Raw genomic sequence first — 8,563 nt, forward strand, 5'->3', positions numbered from 1 at the left:
TTGTGCTAGGCACACCTGGCTAGAGAGGCATATCGATCGATGTGTGCCGGAAAGAAGGAGCTGGGGGGCCTACACACACCATGGGTGAACGACCTAAAGTGAAAAGATGAATTTGCGCGATGGAGCTAGAGAATGCTGAGGGAGGGTGAGAGGGATGCGGGCGTGTGCATGCACAAGAGAAAGTTAGCGCTAGCTACAAAGATAAGTGGGTTGCGTGGGTGTAAAAGACGAATAGAGATCATATATACTTCATTATAAAAAGCGAATTCGGATATTTGAAGAATTTATCATAGTGTTTCAAACCGACGGATGTGTGAATATATATAACGGTGATACACATGGTGTGGTTATGAACATGGTATACTACATTTAATATATTTTATCTCTACTCTTAAAAAACGGAGTTGTTGATGATGGTGTACCTGCCATCCTGCATTATAGGCCATCTGATTTATATCTAGCGGATAGCAAGGAAACTATGATGGTTGAAGTTGGCAACAATCATGATTGTAGATTCTTATTGAAATGGAGAAACGAATTCAAATTTAGTTCGAATTGCAGCGGTAGTATAGACATTTGGAATGCACTAAAATGTTGGTATGAGTAGGTTACATGCATTATACAGCAAGCGAAAAAATTTAATCGGACATAACATGGATTCATACTCCCTCCTTCCATCTATATAGGGCGTAATGAGATTTTTAAGACCGCCTTTAACTATTGACAAGATTAATAGTACATGACATGCACAATGTGAAAATTATATCATTGAAAGAACTTTTCACAGACGAATTTAATGGTGTGCTTTGTGTAAGTTGCATGTCATATATCATTGCTCTAATATTTGGTCAAAGTTAGCATCAAAAAACGCATTAGGCCCTATATAGATGGCTTTGAATAGCATTTGTATAGTAAAACGGGGCAAGAATCTCTCTTTGTGTGGTGTGAATAGTTTTATTTTTTTTGTTTTCTTTTTGGTTGAGGGAAGTGCGAAATGATTTGGTACGTACAAGTACAATATTACGACACGTTAGGCTTGTCCCTAAAATTCAACCCGCGTCTTGTTATATCCCGAAAATTTAGATATCGTGCTCCCAAAACTGGCGCCTTCACAACCCGCGCCTTGCTATCTCGAAATTACAACGCGCGTGAAAACTCCCTCCAGCTGCCAAATCCCGACACGCGAAATCCCCCTTCTAACCCTGAGCCGAAAGCGCCGCTAGTTCAAATCGGTGGGGGGTACTTTTGTAACACACCCTACATTTTGGACAAGCGCGTTCCTAAGTTATGCTTCACCCCCTCCCATCACCCCCTTTTCGCCATTCGAAATCCCAGGCCGCCATAACCTCTCCGCTCCAGCCGTGAAACCCCACCCTCCTCCGTCCTCCACGTCACCGCTGCCCAGCCGGAGCCTCTTCCCCGACGACGTCGTCCACCGCAACATCTCGACGTCCCTCTTCCACCTTCCCGGATGAGGATCCGTCGTCCATCTTGCCGTCCTGCCGGTTCAGCCGCCCCGTCCTCCACCTCCAAGGAGCTACTCCGACGATCTCCTCATCTATCGCGGCTGCTCCATCCCCACAGCGCAGCATCCTCACCGACTCCTCGGACGAAGCCGAGGCCTACTCGGCACCACCAAAGAGGTTGTACACTCATCGCATCGCACCTTCTCCTTAACTCGACCTCCCAGCGTCGACGGTGCTCCATCCCGCACCCCCATGGAGCGGCTACCTTGCAGCCGGCGCCGCGGGCGACATCTCCACGGCGGCTCTCCCCCAGTGCGAGGCCCCTTCGGCGGCAGCGTCCGTACCAGCCGGATCTGCTGCTGCTGCTCCGGCTCTCGCTCGATCGCTCGCTCGCCCAGCTGCTGCTGCTGCTCTCCCCCTCGCTCGTGCTGCTGCTCTGCTCCGATTAAGCCACACTTCAGTCGACTGAATTGACTTTTGGGTCAGTCGATTTTCAGGGGTTGGGGAGGCTCGCCGGAGTTAAGGAAGAACCACCCGCAGCGGGGACGGGGGCTCGCCGGAGAGGTACCCCACTATCTATCATAGGGTTCAGGGTGGGGGAGGGGGCGGGCGGGGGCCTAGAAGGCTGGCTGGGGCGGCGGTGGCGAGTTGTTTCGGGGCGGCGAGGCGGCGCTGGGGCCGGCGTTCAGCCGGTGGTGGCTGGCGGCTCAGGGGGGGTGCAGGTTGAAGATGAATTGCAGGCCCTCCCTAAACTACATGTCAAGTGCCTCTCTGCTACCATTGCATTCAGTTTCGACAGTAGCATTCAGATTCCACAGTAAATTTCAGTTTCGACAGTTAAGTTCAGAGTAAACAGTTTTTACCTCATCTGTTGTAGTCAGGTGGCTTTTGGTGATGTTAATTTTCCATCCATTTTATATCATCTATTGGAGATGCTATTAGAATCCCACTTGAGATTGACGATGTCTGTCTTGTGCTGCTTCATCCTTGACGTCATACGGCTCACCAGAGCTGCTCCAACGACAGAACGATCCATCACAACAGAGCAGTGCCCTGGACGCCGTCTAAAGATTCCTCAGATCTTCCTCCACACCTCCGACAACCACCTCTGCCTCAACTGCTTCAGCGACAAACCCAATGATGCTGAGGTCGACACGGCTACGGCAAAGAGGTTGTACACTTGTTGCATCACTTATTACTATACATTCACGTCGATCCATTAGGGCTATTTTGGTTCAACGGAAAAACATCGATCCACTGGTTGTTACCATCACTCTAAATTTCTGCATGCTCTCCTTACATAATCTCACCATATTTTTTTCATATGCATGTCACATATTGTACACAGTCATGCTGAACATGTAGAGAAAAAGAGAAGAGTTTTGTGCGGCAATACAATGTCATGCAGACGTCGCTCCATGGTGGGTTCAATGGCAAACCCTCCCCACCCCTCTCCAGATTGTAATCCAGAGGAAGATATCTGTTCTGAGGCAGATTCGGACGCCGCTGACCACTCCTATTTACCCCCCAAGGTGTTTGCTCTACCTTGGCATGATGATGTTATTCATATCATGCATATGTTTCCTTGTAGTGCCTACTTTTGACATCATATATTTCTTCTGCTTAGTTTAGACATGTTCTGTAATGCCACCTGTTTAGTTTCTATATCATATATGGGAATTATGCAGTCTCATGTCTTTTAGCCAGCCATAATATATGTGAAATGTGCAATGCCATTCTGTTTAACCAGGCATCATATATTTGAATGATATCTTGCCCATCCTTTTCTTCATTACATTTCCATTTGTCGACAATGTTTGTACATTAAACTACTCTTCCTGTGAATCAGCCATTTGGGTGGGAGATGGAAAAATCTGGAGTGAAAACAAGGCCTTCAGAGCAGACAGTGCTACCTGTCGAAGCAGATCTCTTGTTGGGTCCCGATCGCTCCTCACAGATGGATTCATAGACAGATGACCAGTCCTATTCCCCCATTGAGGTGTATGCTCTAACTTGGCACGGTTATACTGCTCATATCATGCATACGGTGTCTTGCATTGCATAATTTAGATATCATATACACAATATTCTACACCATGTTTTTAGTTCAGACATCATATCGAATGCCCTCTGTTTAGCATATAAATCACATATGTGAATTAAATGATGCGATCCTGATTACTTAGATAACATGTAGGTGAATTATGTCATGCGATCCTGTTTAGTTATTCATCATATCTTTGAATTATGTTATGCTATGCTATCCAGTTTAGATAGACATCATATATGTGAAATTATGCCATGCTATCCGTTTTAGTTAAACAATATACATGCCAACTATTTCATGCCCTCTTTTTTCCACACTATCTATTGCATCTGTCTCTCATACAATGTCTGTACATTCAACTATGTTTCTTGTTTATCAGCCATTTGAATTGGAGCGGGTGATGCCAGTATCTAGCAGACTAAAAACACGGTCTTCAAATAAAACAGTGCTACCTCTTGGTGGAGATAGCACCCCGGTTGTACATGCACAAGAACCAGCCCTACCACATATAACCCAAACTCTCGCAGATTGTAGCCCTACTACGATGGATAGAGAACCAGCTTCACCCAATCTAACCCCAATCCCAGCCGATAGTAACCCAGTTCCTGTTGATACAGCACCATCTCCACCATAGAGCTCTCAAACAAGAGCAGATAGTAAGGCACCTCCGGTGCCCAAAGGGCCAGTACTATCACGGCGAACTCCAACTCCACCAGTTAGTACGCCTATTCCTGTGGAGGAAGCACAACCAGCTAGTCGTAGTTTAGCATCTATCGCATTTGATGTAGTTAAATCGTATGTGTGTATCTTCCCATATTGGAAATATTATACTGAAGATGAAGGAAAATGCCAGTTGCAGGTGTTTATCCAGGAGTTATGTGTAAGTAATGTTATTCATGGCAATTACTTTGCTTCGTCCCATACATCCTACCTCCATGATGGTTATAATAAAGAAAATTTTCCCATTTTTCTCTATAGAGAAGGACCGATTTGGAAACTCGGGATGAGGTAACCTGTGCTAATACCTCTGCTATCTTCAAGAATGCTTGGTGGCAGTATCGGAATTACCTGAAGAAAACGTACTTCACCGGCAAAGAAACTCATCAAATTCCCTACGTTCTCCTGAGACACATTTACTGGATGATGACTGGCAATGCCTTGTTCTATACTGGTCCCGAACCAAGAATGTGGTAAGGTCTATGAGCTCATTTTTTATTTTTAAGTATTATATTCTTGCGTCTTACTGTACTCTGTTCATGTAGAACAAGTGCCTAAACCTGAACAACAACTGTTCTAATTTAAGATTCCATTGCTACCATAGGACATAGATATATGTTTGTTTGATGCTTTTATTATGTACTAGTACTTGGCAATAGAAGACTTGGTAGTTTAATCCTGTCCACCTTACTAATGAACTGGTTCACCGAAATGAGTTCCATATACTAGTACATGCTAAACTTGTTATGTGTCTGCTTGTTTCTTCTATTAGAATGCTGACCGAATATTGGGGAAGAGTGCCTTATTAAGCAACGGTAAAGGAAGTAATGCAGATAAGGTTCAGGATAGTGACACATCTTGTCTTGGTTTAGTGTTGGAGTTACTGGCCACTACCGCTTGCACAAGCTATTCAAACTCACTATCTGAATCAGTTCAGTTTCTTGAGTCTCAACTACAAACTGAAAGACATTGATCAGCTGTGCTGCAACAAGAAGCGGAAGGACTGCGGAAGTCCCTAGAGCATTCAGATGCACACTTTCTGGTGCAACAACAAGCGTTGGAGGATTTTAGCGCCAAACAGGACAAAGCTAATCAGCTTGCTAAGCTTATTGCCAGCATGGTGGATACCCAGGATAACGTTTGTTGAGCTCTTCTGAAGTTGTTTCAGTTATGCTCTTGTTTTGCTCCTGCGTTTATTTGCACTGGTGGCCAATTTTGACGGCCAGTGTATATGATATGCTGCTTTGTTCCCTATATTTGCACTGGTGGCGAACTTTGATGCCCAGTGGATGTAATATGTGTAATAGCCGTGATAGCCTAGCGTTAGTTGCTTGCTTATTTATTTCCTTGTTGTCTTATTTATTTGTTTGCTTGTAGTCATTGCAGTTCTTTTTCCGTGGTTAACTAGTGGCTGCAATAACCTATTTTTTAAAACTAGGCCACAATAACCATGGGCTAATATTTACTGTAGTGACACTAGGCCTCCTACGGGCCGTAGAAACAGTGGGCCTTCTACGGGTCATAGAAACAGTAGGCCTTCTACGGGCCGTAGAAACAATGGGCCTTCTACGGGCCGTATCATCAATGGGCCTTATACGGGCCGTATGATCGATTGGCCAAACATGGGCCAATAGCAGGCCGCATTATGGCCGTAAGTGGGCTAGAGTTGGAATCGTCCGTTCATGGGCCGACCATAACGGGCCATCGTTAATAGGTCGTATTTGATGACGCTACGAAAACGGCCCAATGAATTAACAGACTACAAATGGGCCGACTGTAACCGCGGGCTGAATTTGGCCCACAAGCAGAAAATGAAAGTAAGGGCCGTAAGTAAACGAATGCTGGAAATGAGCCCAAGAATAAATGGGCTCTGAGAAGGCCGAAAGATAACATGGCTGGAAACAGCCCAACCGAACAACGGGCCGTTAATGGGTATAAAGTGATACACTGTTCATAACGGGCCAGTTTCACCACGGGCCGTTAATGGGTGTAAAGTGATACACTGTTCATTACGGGCCAGTTTCACCATGGGCCGTTAGTAGGCCAAGAGTTACATAGGGCCTCATATGGGCCGAAAGACGTCATGGGCCATACATGGGCCAGAAGTGAAAACGGGCTGGAATCATATTGGATGGCCCAAATGACGCTACTGGGCCTAATTTGAATAGGGCGTAACGGGCCTTGGGTTAGCGGGCTGTAAATGGGCTATACGTGAACAGACCATTAACAGGCTTTCCATGGGCAGGCCCGCCACCTTTTAACCAAGTCAAACGGGCCGGCCTTTTCACAGGAATGGGCCTCTGTTGGGCCGTGCAACGTGTCGACGTATCATAGGTGCCTATCTGACCCACTGATGAGCTGACACGAGTTTCGTCCGGCCAATAAGAATTTTACATGTGGAAATTTCCCATTGGTCGGGGCTGTTAACGGGTTATCGGATCCAAACCCGACCCGATAGCTTAACGGCATTCCGTTACAGTGGATGCCACGTGTCGGTTACCCTTGACGAAAGCACTTCTGTGACGCGCGATTTATCGTCATGGAAGTGGACACTTCCATGATGATAATTTTGGTAATGTCATGGAACACTTCTACGACAACACATGTATGACTATCTTGATTATGTCATAAATTTGTCATGGATGTACATGCATGACAAAAAAAGTGACCTACTGTGACAAACACGTATCATCACGGAAGTATATTTTTTTGTAGTGCAACCAAGGGGGCCCACACCCTGGCCACAAGGGTGGGTGCACGCCCACCCCCCTGGGGCGCGCCCTCCGTCCTTGTGGGGCCCCTGGACCTCCATCGACCTCAACTCCAACTCCATATATTCACGTTCGGGGAGAAAAAAAATCAGAGAGAAGGATTCATCTCGTTTTACGATACGGAGCCGCCGCCAAGCCCTGTTCTTCCTCGGGAGGGCAGATCTGGAGTCAGTTTTGCGCTACGGAGAGGGGAAATCGTCGCCATCGTCACCATCAACCATCCTCCATCACCAATTTCATGATGCTCACCGCCGTGCGTGAGTAATCCCATCGTAGGCTTCTTGGACGTAGATGGGTTGGATGAGATTTACCATGTAATCGAGTTAGTTTTGTTAGGGTTTGAACCCTAGTATCCACTATGTTCTAAGATTGATGTTGCTATGACTTTGCTATGCCTAATGCTTGTCACTAGGGCCTGAGTGCCATGATTTCAGATCTGAACCTATTATGTTTTCATGAATATATTCGTGTTCTTGATCCTATCTTGCAAGTTATAGTCACCTACTACGTGTTACGATCCGGCAACCCTGGAGTGACAATAGTCTGGAAACTTCCCGGTAATGACCGTAGTTTGAGGAGTTTATGTATTGACTAAGTGCTAATGCTTTGGTCCGGTACTCTATTAAAAGGAGGCCTTAATATCCCTTAGTTTCCAATAGGACCCCGCTACCACGGGAGGGTAGGACAAAAGATGTCATGCAAGTTCTTTTCCATAAGCACGTATGACTATATACGGAATACATGTCAACATTATATTGATGAATAGCTAGTTCTATGTCACCCTATGTTATAACCGTTGCATGATGAATGCCATCCGACATAATTATTCATCACTGATCCATTGCCTATGAGCTTGTTTCATATTGATCTTTGCTAAGTTACTTTTCCGTTGCCATTGTTACTATTGCTACAAAACTGCTACTGTTACTTTTGCCACCGTTACTGTTACTTCCATACTACTTTGCTACTAAATATTTTGCTGCAGATATTAAGTCTTTTAGGTGTGGTTGAATTGACAACTCAGCTGCTAATACTCAAGAATATTTTTTGACTCCCCTTGTGTCGAATCAATAAATTTGAGTTGAATACTCTACCCTCAAAAACTGTTGCGATCCCCTATACTTGTGGGTTATCATGCCGCGGCAACAAAAATTGGGAGAAGGGGAGGATTTCTTATCAATTTGCTCGTTTGAGCGCTTGCTCACGACTAATTTCCGGTTCTCTGCAGTCACGACGCGGTAGGATCCTCCTGTTTCTCACCATCTCAAGCCGCATTTCGCCCAAACACTTCATACACGTGTGTGGCTTGTACATCCAGCATGCCTCTGAGATTCGTTTTACGAGGTGAATATGCTAACGCGTTTAGAGAATTAGAGTTGATTTCATGTGTTGACATCTCATGACCCTTCGTGGGGATTAGATGGCTTCGACAAAATATTTTTCAAATTTATCTATCAAAGATGGCTTCGACAAAATATTTTTCAAATATTGAAAGTGGAATTATTTTATTTATACAGAAAAAATATACTTATTTATAACTCACTCCAATCGTACTTCTGTTT

The sequence above is a fragment of the Triticum dicoccoides genome, chromosome 3A, assembly GCF_002162155.2.
Source record: "Triticum dicoccoides isolate Atlit2015 ecotype Zavitan chromosome 3A, WEW_v2.0, whole genome shotgun sequence".
NCBI classification, from domain to species: Eukaryota; Viridiplantae; Streptophyta; class Magnoliopsida; order Poales; family Poaceae; genus Triticum; species Triticum dicoccoides.